General features: G+C 42.3%; 1 pseudogene; it reads right to left on the bottom strand.

Annotated features, from left to right (window-relative positions):
- The window catches only part of LOC104995506, a 33763-nt pseudogene that overhangs the window by 17389 nt on the left and 4315 nt on the right, over nucleotides 1-12059 (bottom strand).

Raw genomic sequence — 12059 nt, 5'->3', positions numbered from 1 at the left:
AAAAAAAAAAAGAAAATTTAGACACATATCAGATCAGATCAGATCAGTCACTCAGTCGTGTCCGACTCTTTGAGACCCCATGAATCGCAGCACGCCAGGCCTCCCTGTCCATCACCAACTCCCGGAGTTCATCCAGACTCACATCCATTGAGTCAGTGATGCCATCCAGCCATCTCATCCTCTGTCGTCCCCTTCTCCTCTTGCCCCCAATCCCTCCCAGCATCAGAGTCTTTTCCAATGACACATTATATACAAGAAACAAAGAAAAGTTGTCCTGACTTTTTGATAGAGGCAATGTAAGTCCCATAACAAAGTAAAAAATCTTTAAAGCATTGGGGTGGGTAGAGAGGTGCTAACCTGGAATTCAGTCACCTATGAAAATACTTTTTAAAACTGAATGAAAATTTAAATGACAAATAAATGATGATAGAATTTAAGGACACCAGATATACCCTGCACAAAACTGCTATAGAAAGGTCTTCAGGCTAAAGCGAGTGATAAAAGATGAAAATGTGGATCCGCCCAAAGCTATGGACACTGCACTAAACAGAAATTATGTGGGTACATATAAAAATGTTTTCTCTCAATTTTAAAATACTAGAATATTTAAGGCAAGAATAATAGCAACATATTATAGGACTCATAATTTAACTAAAAGAATGTATAACAACAATAGCACAAATGGCAAGAACAGGGAAGTGGAAGTTTAATGTAGTAGGTTAGACATTGTGTGTTGTTACAAAATGTGACCTCAAGGTAAAGTGTGATTTTTTTTGTTGTTCATTCGCTAAGTTATGTCTGGCTCTTTGTGACCCCATGAACTGCAGCACGCCAGGCTTCCCTATCCTTAACTATTTCCCTGAGTTTGCTTAAACTCATGTCCATTGAGTCAGTGATGCCATCCAACCATCTCATCCTGTTTCCACTATCTCCTCTTGCCCTCAGTCTTTCCTAGCATCAGAGTCTTATCCAATGAGTCGGCTCTTCTCATCAGGTGGCCAAAGTGTTAGTTTCAACATCAGTCCTTCCAGTGAGTATTCAGGGTTTATTTCCTTTAGGACTGATTGGTTTTATCTCCTTGCAGTCCAAGGGAATCTCAAGAGTCTTCTCCAGCACCACAGTTCAAAAGTTTCAGTTCTTCAGCGTTCAGCCTTCTTTATGGTCCTACTTCCGCATTCATTCATAACTACTTGAAAAACCATAGCTTTGTCTATATAGACTTTTGTCAGCAAAGTGATCTCTCTGCTTTTAAATACACTGTCTAGGTTTGTCATAGCTTTTCTTCCAAGGAGCAAGCATCTTTTATTTTCAATGCTGCAGTCACCATCTGCAGTGATTTTGGAGCCCAAGAAAATAAAATCTGTCACTGCTTCTACTTTTTCCTCTTCTATTTGCCATGAAGTAATGGGACTGGATAACATGATATTAGTTTTTTGAATGTTGAGTTTTAAACCAGCCTTTTCACTCTCCTCTTTCACCTTCATCAAGAGGCTGTTTAGCTCCTCTTCGCCTCTGCCATAAGAGTGGTGTCATCTGCATATCTGAGGTTATTGATATTTCTCCCAGCAATCTTGATTTCAGCTTGAGCTTCATCCAGCTCAGCATTTACATGATGTACTCTGCATATAAGTTAAATAAGCAGGGTGGCAATATATAGGCTTGATGTACTTCTTTTGCAATTTTGAATCAGTCAATTATTTCATGTCCAGTTCTAACTGTTGCTTATTGACTTGCATACAGGTTTCTCAGGAGACAGGCAAGGTGGTCTGGTATTCCCACATCTTGAAGAATTTTCCAGTTTGTTGTGATCCACACATCAAAGGCCTTACCATAGTCAATGAAGCCAAAGTAGATGGGGTTTTTTGGAATTCTCTTGCTTTCTCCAAGATCCAATGAAATGTTGGCAATTTGATCTCTGACTCCTCTGCCTTTTCTAAACCCAGCTTGTACATCTGGAAGCTCTCCGTTCACATACTGCTTAGGCCTACCATGAAGGATTTTGAGCATAACCTTACTAGCATGTGAAATGAGCACGACTGTACAGTAGTTTGAATGTTCTTTGACATTGCCCTTCTTTGGGATTGGAATGAAAAGTGACCTTTTCCAGTCCTGTGGCCATTGCTTTTTTCCAAACCTGCTGACAAACTGAGTGCAGCACTTATCAGCATCATGTTTTAGGATTTTAAATAGTTCAGCTGGAATTCCATCACCTCCACTAGCTTTTCTTTTGTTCTAATGTTTCCTAGGGTCCACTTGACTTTGCACTCCAGAGATGTCTGACTCTAAGTGAGTGATCATACCATCATGGTTATCTGGGCCATTAAGATCTTTTTTATACAGTTATTCTGTGTATTCCTCCCACGTCTTCTTGGTTTCATGTGCTTCAGTTAGATATTTGATGTTTTGTCCTTTATCCTGCATTTCATGAAATGTTCCCTTGGTATCTCCAGTTTTCTTAAAGAGAACTCTAGTCTTTCCCATTCCATTGTTTTCCTCTATTTCTTTACATTGTTCATTTAAGAAGGCTTTCTTATCTCTCCTTCAATTCTCTGAAACTCTACATTCAGCTAGGTATATCTTTCCCCTTCTCCCTTGTCTTTGCTTCTCTTCTTTCCTCAGCTATTTATAGATATGGTATGATAAAAAAAAAATTCCCACAAAGAAAACTGTAACCTTCAAATGCCAGCACTTCCACCAAGCTCAGAAACTTCTCCCACATCAAGATAAAGAGAAGGAAGCAATGATTGAGAGCAGGAAGGAAGTGTAACACAGGAGCTGTGATGAATATATGAGTTGTCATGGATGTTGATCCTCCCCTCCCCTCCTGGAGTCCTTGCATCTTCATCCCCTCACCATTCTGCACTTCAGTCTTTTTCGACTAGTGAAGTCCCTCATAAATCTTTCTCCTGAAGTCTCCTCTTTATTTCCCACAAGCTCCTCTACATTGTTTTAGGTCATTGTTTCTGCTCTAGAGTTCTCCTAAACACAATTCATCACATCCAACAATCCACTAAAAGAAGCTGAAATTTCTCTTCCATACTCGATTCCTACAGTTGAGAAGAAGCAAGAGTTGAATTTCAGCGAGAAAACTGAAAAGACGTGCTATTTTATTCTTATCTCTGCTGCACCAACACCACTTTGGCTAATCTTCACATTATTAGTAGCAAAACATGTCTGAACATACAGAAAAGACAAAGCAGTGGGAGGAAACTGGTAGCAAAGAGATTTAAAAAAAGAAAGAAAACTGGAACAATTCATAAGAATGTAAGAGCCTGAGTTAGTGCAATGGTACTCAGAGTACAAACCACAATTAGTGTTTAAATGCCAGAGCACTCTCAAATCTTTTTATTTTTAAGAGTATCTTAACTGGAATTGATATCAAGACATCAATTTTCTTGAAGTGATAACACTGAAAGCTCCAATATCACACACATTCCATTTTTATTCAGATGCTGCTACTGCTGCTAAGTCACTTCAGTTGTGTCCAACTCTGTGCGACCCCATAGACGGCTCCCCCGTCCCTGGGATTCTCCAGGCAAGAACACTGGAGTGGGTTGCCATTTCCTTCTCCAATGCATAAAAGTGAAATGTGAAACTGAAGTCACTCGGTCGTGTCTGACCCTCAGCGACCCCTTGGACTGCAGCCTTCCAGGCTCCTCCATCCATGGGATTTTCCAGGCAAGAGTATTGGAATGGGGTGTGCCGGGGACCAGCCCCGGCTGATCCAGGGAATTCGAAGCAGGGACGGCGTCGGCGAGGATCAGGAAACAATTGCTTAATTAAACGTTAATTAAGGATATAAAGAGTAATAGAATGAGGATAGCTCAGTGAGGAAATTCAGTGGAGAAAAGAGGCTGAATAATTCAGCCAGAAGGTAAGAGAAAGAACGACATGGTGAGACCAAGTTTCGGTGAACAAGGCCCGCACTTTATTTTCCAAAGTAGTTTTTATACCTTAAGTTATGCATAGAGGATAATGGGGGAAGGGGTAGAGTCAGGCAGTAAGCCAGGCTTTCTTCCTGAGGACTTATCATATGCAAAAGTTTAGGTGATTTGCATCATCTTCTGGCCCGGGAGGCCTTTTCCTCTAAAGGTGATTATTCTAAAGTCAGGCGCCAGCCTCCAAAAAGCATTAGATAAAGTTGCATTCCTACAGAGCAAAGGTGTGGTGGGCTATAATAAGAAAAAGAATTAACTCAAGGGTCCCAGGTTACAAATATTAAAGCTACTATTTACACCAATTATATTAATCAATACACTGCCAGGGACACAGCAGGTAAGGGATATGGAGACTTAGCAGCAAACATTGGCCCAACAAGTGAAAATCCCTTCACCAATACAATTTCTAATCAATCTTTTAACTGCTCAAAGGAATCTGTATTTAGACAGTTTAGAACATCTCATGCCTCTCACAGTTTGGAGGCTCTGAGCAATCACATGTGGCCGGAAAAACCTATTCAGGCAGGCTAGAGGACTTCCAAGGGAGTTTGTAGGTTGAAACACTGTCACACGCAGGAATTATTAACTGGAGCTGTAAGCTAACTCTTTTTTCAGAGAGGTAGTGGGGGACAGCCCCCCGTAAAGTCAGAGGTGTAGGTGAAAGCACAAAGCAGAAAGTAGGCAGACTCTGGTTTTGGGGGTAGATTGCTCGAGAATTTCCAGGGAGACTCCTGAGGCTTGATCCCGCCTTTGCGTATGCCAAGCCTCCTTCCTCATGACCTTTGCCAGGGGCGGAGCTCGCTCCCCGCAGGGGTGCCATTGCCTTCTCCAATGATGATGCCTCAAAATAAGGCCGGGACTCCTGTAGTGTTTCACAAGCTTATCTGCAGTTGAAATCACAATTAGGACATCATGATAATAAGAGTTGTTACTTGAAAACAGGTTTTCTTAAAATAGAAATTTCTGGATTTCCCTGGTGGTCCAGTGGTTAAGAATCTGCCTGTCAATGCAGGGGACATGAGCTCAATCTCTGGTCTGGGAAGATTTCACATGCAATGGGGCAACTAAGCCTGTGCACCACAACTACTGAGCCCACGTGCCTAGAGCCAGTGCTTTGCAACAAGAGAAGCCACCGCAATGAGAAGCCCACACACTGCAGCTGGAGAATGGCTCCCACTTGCCACAATTAGAGAAAGCCCACACCCAGCAACAAAGACCCAGAGCAACAAACATGAATAAATACATAATGAAAAGCAGTTTCTAACTACAAATCAAATGATCCTTTGAAAATTGTTACTTTTTAAAATTATTTTATTTTACTTCATTTTTTAACTTTTCAATATTGTATTGGTTTTGCCAAATATCAACATGAATCTGCCACAGGTATACACGTGTTCCCCATCCTGAACCCTCCTCCTTCCCCATACCATCCCTCTGGGTTGTCCCAGTGCACCAGCCCCAAGCATCCGGTATCGTGCAAAAATAGTTACTTTTGTATTCTTTTTAATGGCTGAGTAATACTCCATTGTGTATATGTACCACAGCTTTCTTATCCATTCATCTGCTGATGGGCATCTAGGTTGCTTCCATGTCCTGGCTATTATAAACAGTGCTGCGATGAACATTGGGGTATAGATCAGTCTTATGGACTCTGTGGGAGAGGGAGAGGGTGGGGAGGTTTGGGAAAATAACATTGAAACATATATAATATCATGTATGAAATGAGTCGCCAGTCCAGGTTTGATGCACAATACTGGATGCTTGGGGCTGGTGCACTGGAAAGACCCAGAGAGAGGAGAGGGGAGGGAGGAGGGCGGAGGGTTCAGGATGGGGAACGCGGGTATACCTGTGGCGGATTCATTTTGATATTTGGCAAAACTAATACAATATCGTAAAGTTTAAAAATAAAATAAAATTTAAAAAAAATAGTTACTTTTGATAGTAATCATAGAGTAAAAGAAACTTTTGAGGAGATGAACCAGTTCATGGCATAGGAGTGGTGATGGTTCCACAGATCTCCAAACTCAGTTTTTGTATGTCAATCATATCTCAATGAAGCAGTTTTTAAAATGGAGAAGAATTATTTTCTTAATAGCCTCAACTAATATCATCAAAAGTCTGCTGAAGGGGAGATAGGAAAAGAGCACTTTTCCAATGATCTTCCTCAACAAAACACCAGAGAGCTGACTGGCTGTGCTTTCTAAGAACCCACTGCAGATGTCCTCAGAGCTCCCCTGTCCCACCACTTCAGCAGTTGGGAGGATCCTTTCCTGAGACCTACATGAGAGAACTTGTGGTGATACGATAATATCTACCTCAATTCCACCTATTGTCATGGGATTACTGTCCTGGACAATTCATCAAACATTCTTATAACAACTGAAAAATATCTTTGCCAAATATTGTAACCATTCAATCCCATTCTCATTTCCATCTTGGCCCAGGTCAAATATGCTTAGTCAGGATTGAGCCCTTTTTATGTACAATGTCATACACTTTTCACCTCACTACCCAGTCTCTATGTTGTAATTGTTAAACTTCATGTTTTGCTGCAGCCTCAACATCCCCACAAATAGGATGTGAGCTCCCCACCTAGGTAAGCAGGTGCACCAGTGTGATGAGACTCCTGCCCAATGCCCCCATCATGTCCTTCCCTGTGACCTAGTGACCTTCAAATGCACCAGGGAAATCCCCTCAAACCTGCACATACCATAACTACACCCAGACCCCCAATTATTGTCACTTGTTCATGGGTCTACACATTTGGGGTCCATTTGGGGTCACTACTCCTGGTTTAAACCTTTTCTATTGGCACCTCCCCCACGTACCCATCTACTGGTACTCTGACTCTCTAGGACCTGTGACTATAATACACTTTGTTTGCCTGCACCTTCCTACATCCTCTCTTGTAGCTGCACTTGACTGGCCATCCCATGAAAGAATACAAGCTACCATGATGAATCTAATTCAATAAAGGTCCAGCCTGGCAGCTATACCTGCATGAAGCATTTGACCTCACCTCCTATGAAGACCACAGAGACTGAAAGTGCTCAGTGACCAATAGGTGTGGAGACTTTCTCTCCAGGGACTGTCAAGCTCTTCTGCTCCCTTGAGCACCTATCATTGAAGGCATCATTGGCTCAGTGGAATTTTTACCCAAGAATGTTCTAAGGCTGCGATCCATATTCTCATAGTTATTCTGGGAATGAGACTGAAGCTTCTCCTGTTGGGGATTCCCTTTCAGACCAGACAGGACTTACCTGAGCAGACTGCTCCAGCACACTTGTCATGGGAATGGCCCTCTGGACGATGATCTTTCACAGCAGGATAACTACACTTGGTGATAGCTGACTCCTGCCCTTTGCAGTAAATATAATGAAACCAAACGGGTCCAATTCCTGGTCCAAATTTAGCCCTTTGGGGATTACCAACAGCAACTCCACACCCCAGCTGTCTGCACACCACAGCTGCCTCCTTCATGCTCCAGTTGTGATCATTCACTGTGCCTCATACTCCTTGATGCTTCGCTTCCACTCTCCCCTCACAGGGGTGGGCTCCATCCTTCAGCCTCAGCTCCAGAGCTGCAAGATAAACACAGACACGGGACTCAGGAGAGATTTTAGCAGAGCATGCTGTGGAGTACTGATAATTATTAACATGTGAAAACTTTGATCTTTGAAAAAAAAAAATCCCTGTGAACAGCATTTGTTGACTTCTATGGTATAAGCATTCCCACTCTAGCCAACTCTAATCATCCATGTTCCGTCACTGAACCTGGATCATGAAGGGAGGCACCAGGCGTTTCTCAAGAGCCTGTAGAACAGGCTCCAGGGACACCACTGAGGACAGGCCTCCAGAGACTCTGGATGCTTCCCTCCCTGTAGATGTGCCCAAGGCTACTAGGGCCCAGATCCCCGATCTCAGTTACAGCTCATGGCCTGGGATCCAAGGAAGAATCCTTCCTCTCCTTCCTGTCCATACGGAGCATCTCATCCAGCTCAGGAACAGAGGGCTGGTGTTAAAGGCTCTGAAGTGTTCCTCTTATTCCTGCCACCTGGTATTCATGTCCTTGTGTAATCCCCACACTTGTGTGTATCTAGTAACATGAGTCTAACAAATGGAATTTGGCGAAAGTGATGAAATGTCAATTATATTAGGTTTCAAGATGACTCTGGTTTCTCCCTCATTGACCTGTCTTGCTCTCTCTGTCTTGCTCTGATGAAGCAAGCTGCCACATAGTGAGCAGTGTAGGGAGAGACCCTCATGATAAGCACTGGAGGCAGGCCTCTAGCTAACAGCCAGCACGGGACAGAGGCTCTCAGCTCAACAGTCTGCCACAGCCTGAATGCTGCTAACATCAAGGTGAGTATGTTTGGAAGATATCTACCCCTGGTTGCACCTTCAGATGATTGCATCCTTGTAGACATCCTGAGTCAGAGGACCCAGGTAAGCCATGTCCATTCCTGGCCTACAGAAGATGTGAGATACTAGGTGTTTGCTGACTGAAGCTGCCAAGTTCAGTGCTAACTTGTTGCACAACAGCATGTAACTAATGCAGAGCTCCCTTCCAGAGTCAGAAGACCAGAGTGAACAAGCTGGAGGGTTAGATGTGTTTCTTCACTGCTTCATCCAGACGAGAGTTCTTCCTGTGTGACCAGGTCGGCTGCCTGGTCCCACCTGGAACTGGGACCCAAATAATCTCTGTCACATCAGGTCTCATCCAGTGTCCCAGGCTCCTGCCTTCCTGTCGAGAACTGAGAAGTGAGATTCCTGAGACCTTGAATCAGATCCATTAGCTTTAAATTCAGGTTAGCAAATGAGAATCTTCTTATAATCTAATGAGACTTGATCCCTGGGGCACCATTTACACTTCTCAGGTCTCCGCCCTGCTCCATGTGTTCTCACTCTGGTAACAGAGGTAGTGCGTCACAGAGGGAACATCTGGGGAAATGATGAACTGGAGAAGATCCTGGTGTATAGTTGGCTCAGGCAGGTGATCACAACAAGATACCACAGACTGTCTGGCTAAACAACAGAAATGTATTTCTATTATCACAGTTCTGGAGGCTGGTAAGTCCATGGTCACAGGGCTGGCCAGGTCTCATTCTGAGTGCTCTTCTCTTGGCATGCAGGCCACGACTCCCTCACTGTGTGCTCACCTGGCCTTTTAGGATATGGGTACCTGGAGAGAGGGAGGAAGCTGTGTCTCATCCACTTCTTATAATGTCACATATTGGATTAAGGCCACATCCATATGGCTATATTTAACCTCATTTAACTCCTAAAGGCTCTATCTCCAGTGCAGTCACAGTGGGAAGTAGGACTTCAATATATAAACTTTGGAGCAACACAGTTCAGTCCATAGACCTGAGAGTCTCATCAAGAAAGGAAATAAAGATATATGGGGAGGAGGTGAAGGAGACATTAGACACAGGGAGCCATCCTGTGATGCTTACTCAGATTTCTTATCTTGCGATCCTGAGATGAGTGTAAAGGATTGAAATCGGATAGTAAAAGTACACAAGAAGGTAATTTTATTAGTATTAAAATTATATGTTGGAGACACATCTTGTGCTGTAAATGCAGAAAATAGTAAGCCTGTTCCTGGCTTCATGTACCTTTTATCTAGTTGATGACACAAACTAACAAGTAGATGATTTCATTACTGTGATAAGTTCCAACACATCGTATCATTAACAGTAGGCTGGGTATTAAAGCTATTTCATCTGCCAAAAACAAAGTGGAATAAATTCACAAAAATTACCTTAAAAGTGACAAAGAGCTGACAAGATGGGAACAAAATATCAGGCCAAAGCTTCAGGTAAAATGGAAATTCTCCAGTTTGAGAAGGATGGGTTAAATCTGGTACCAAAAAAAAAAAAAGAGAGAGAGACAGACAGACAGACAGACAGACATATAGGAGTTGTCCTATATTTGCTAAAGAAATAGATTTCATATATAAGAAGTTCTCACAAAGAAAACTGCATCCTTCAAAGGCCAAAATACCCAGAGAGCTCTGAAACAGCTCCCACGTCAAGATAAAGGAAGAGAGGGCAGGAAGTAATGAGGGCAGGAAGGAAGTGTAACACAGAAGCTGTGATGAATGTGTGGGTGTGTGATCACACCCTCCCCTCCTGCAGCCTTTGCATCTTCATCCCCTCACCATTCTGCACCTCAGTACCTGAGTCTTTTTAAGCTAGTGAAAAACCTCCCAAATCTTTCTCCTGAACCCCCTGAAATCTACTCCTCATTTCCTACAGGCTCCTTTATATTCTTCTCGGGTCATTGTTTCTACAACCGCAGTTCTCCCAAACACTGTTAATCACTTCCAATAATATACTCTGTTGGAAGGGGTTGAAATTTCTCTTGCATATCTGACTCCTAAGATGGAGAGGAAGAAACTCCAAGGGTTCAATTTCAACTAAAGTAATGAAAAGTTGTGCTGTTCTGATCTTAGCTCTGCTGCCTCACCACCACGTTCACTTACCATCACATCACTAACAGATGTTCCTGAAGATACAGAAAAAACAAACCAGTAGGAGGAACCTAATGACAAAAATTAATAGAAGGAAACTGGAGCAGTTCATAAAAATGTCAGAGCCTAAGCTAGAGGAAGGTGATCAGGGAGTAAAAACCACAGTCCAGGTTTAAATGCCAGAAGAGCACTCTCAAATCCTGATATTTTAAAAGTATATCCTACCTGGAGTTAACATCAAAACATAAATTTTCTTAAAACTGTAACATTAGAAGCTCCAATATGGCTTAAAATTTCAAAAGCTCAGTCCATTATTATTCACTCGCTAATTAATCAAAATAAGGCAGTGCTGCCTATAGTGTTTCCACAAGTTTATCTACAGTTGGAGCCATGATCACGACATTGTGACCATAAGGGCAGCTACTTGAAATGCTAGAAAACAAGTTTTTTAAACTAAAAATCCCTAACTAAAATCAAATGCCTTTAGAAAACAATTATTTTTAATCTGAACACTGTAATAAAGAGGATGAAGGAAAACTTTTGAGGAGATGAACAGGTTTATGGCATAGATTGTGGTAATGATTACACAGATGTATACTGATCTCCAAACTTATCAAGTTGTAAATATTAACTATGTATTTTTAATGTCAGCATACCTCAATAAAGGAGTTTTTAAAAAGGAAAGAACTGTTTCCTTAGCAACCTTGAGTCCTCAAGAGTATCATCAAAGATCTGCTAAAAGTGTTGGGAAAAAAATCACTCTTCCAATGATCTTCCTCAACAAAACAGAGAGCTGATAGACTGCGGTTGCTAAAGACCTACTACAGATGTCCTCAGGGCCCCCCTGTCCCACCATTTGATCACATGGGATGATCCTTTCCCAAGACCAGCCACCAGTACTAGAGAATCTGTGGAGATACATGATAATATTTTCCTCAATTCCAGCTATTGTCAGGTGATTAATGTCCTGAACAATTCATCAAACATTCCTGTAACAATTGAAAATATCTCTGACAAATACAGTATCCATCCTATGCCATTTTAATTTCTAGCTTTTGTTCATTTGTTCAGTCGCTCAGTCATGTCTGACTCTTTGCAACCCCATGGACTGCGGCATGCCAGGCTTCCCTCTCCTTCAGTATCTCCCAGAGCTTGTACAAACTCATGTCCATTGAACCGTTGATGCCATCCAACCATCTCATCCTCTGCTGTTCCCTTCTCCTCCTGCCTTCAATCTTTCCCAGCATCAGGGTCTTTTCTAATAAATCAGCTCTTTGCATCAGGTGGCCAAATTATTGGAGCTTCAGCATCAGTCCTTCCAATGAATATTCAGGGTTGATTTCCTTTAGGATTGACTGGTTTGATCTCCTTGCAGTCCAAGGGACTCTCAAGAGTCTTCTCCAACACCACAGTTCAAAAGCATCAATTCTTTGATGCTCAGCCTTTATGGTACAACTCTCACATCCATACATGACTACTGGGAAAACCATAGCTTTTACTAGATGTACCTTTGTTGGCAAAGTAATGTCTCTACTTTTTAATATACTGTCCAGGTTGGTCATAGCTTTTCTTCCAAGGAGCCAGCATCTTTTCATTTCATGGCTGCAGTCACCATCTGCAGTGATTTTGGAGCCCAAGAAAATAAA

This window comes from Bison bison, unplaced genomic scaffold, assembly GCF_000754665.1.
Source record: "Bison bison bison isolate TAMUID 2011002044 unplaced genomic scaffold, Bison_UMD1.0 scf7180017864281, whole genome shotgun sequence".
In the NCBI taxonomy this organism is placed as follows: domain Eukaryota; kingdom Metazoa; phylum Chordata; class Mammalia; order Artiodactyla; family Bovidae; genus Bison; species Bison bison.
Note: the sequence above shows the minus strand (reverse complement) of the source record. Positions and strands in the feature narration are given on the sequence as shown.